Below are 1,376 nucleotides of genomic sequence, written 5' to 3'. Positions count from 1 at the left end.
TGTTGTATTTGTTGGTTAGGTTTCTCTTTCTCAGTATGATTTTCTTTTCATTAAGAAGTCATTTCTTATTTAAGCCATCAAACATTTCACATGTACTACATAGAAGGTATGGCAAATGGATATTAGGGAAATAGATTCTTTTCAAGAAATTTCCAATCCATATGTAAAACTGGAAAAAGTCAAAAGTATACAACTAATGGTACAAGGCAGTATATGATTTTTGGTAGAAGAGATGGGGCCTGGAAGCAGAACTGAGGACTCCTTGATTCTCCCTCAGTTGGCAACTCTGTTCTAGATAGCTACCACATTGTCCTTTGACTTGCAGGAGAGGAATGCCTATTGCCTATAGACCTAGTGTCTCCTCTATCTCTGCTTGCTTATCCAAACTACACTCAAATCTCCCCATGTCCCTTTCAGTGTGGACTTACTCTAGAGGCAGGTCAAGGTTGTACCAGTTGCTAATATTGACCTGATAATTTTTTACCACACACACAAGGGAAGGAAATTCTTTTAAAAGCAAACCACTCGGTCCCTGCTTTGCCTCGGGCCAAGGTTTCAACAGACCTCACCAAAATGCCATCTCAAACGGAACATGCCATGGAAACCATGATGGTCACGTTTCACAAGTTTGCTGGTGATAAAGGCTAGTTAACAAAAGAGGACCTGTGAGTACTCATGGAAAAGGAGTTCCCTGGATTTTTGGAAAATTAGAAAGACCCTCTGGCCGTGGACAAAATAATGAAGGACCTCAACCAGTGCCGAGATGGCAAAGTGGGCTTCCAGAGCTTCTTCTCGCTAATCGCAGGGCTCACCATTGCATGCAATGACTATTTTGTAGTACACATGAAGCAGAAGGGAAAGAAATAGGCGATACTGAGCACCATTCCTGCCCAATGAGAGTTGTCCCAAAGGGTCTCTTAAAGAATCTGTCCCACAGCTTCCCCCTGTATAAAGGATTCCATTGGCAGTTGGGGACCCTCAGAAAATGTACAAATAAAATCCAACCCCCATTTGAGAAGCAGAGAAAGAAAAGTCAGATAAGTTTTTGATTTTTATATTGTTTGCATCCTCTTGCCCTCAATAAACAAATTCCTTTTTTTAGTTAAAAAAAAAAAAAAGCAAACCACTCACCTCATTTTTATCCCTCCAGCTAAATATCTCCCTCCTGTGCTCCGTCAGCAGTGGGGTTCAGTTGTGTGTCATTGCTTTATTGTATGCTTGGACCTTGCCAGGATCTAAATGGGTGGAGAATGGCCTTGAGCTCTCCCAGAAGTCAGAGTATGCACAGCTAGCAATGCTAAGTGCCTCAAGAGACTCCTGGAATTTCTGGGTATGAATGGATCCCAGGGGAGGAATGCATCAGGAGGTCAATGGGC

General features: G+C 42.3%; 1 pseudogene; it reads left to right on the top strand.

Annotated features, from left to right (window-relative positions):
* The first annotated feature begins 534 nt into the window (after positions 1-534).
* On the top strand, positions 535-882 carry LOC132010316 (protein S100-A10-like; annotated as a pseudogene).
* Positions 883-1,376: the final 494 nt, after the last annotated feature.

Source organism: Mustela nigripes, chromosome 2 (genome assembly GCF_022355385.1).
Source record: "Mustela nigripes isolate SB6536 chromosome 2, MUSNIG.SB6536, whole genome shotgun sequence".
Classification (NCBI taxonomy): domain Eukaryota; kingdom Metazoa; phylum Chordata; class Mammalia; order Carnivora; family Mustelidae; genus Mustela; species Mustela nigripes.
The sequence above is the reverse complement of the archived record's forward strand: the minus strand, read 5'-3'. Positions and strand labels throughout refer to the sequence as shown.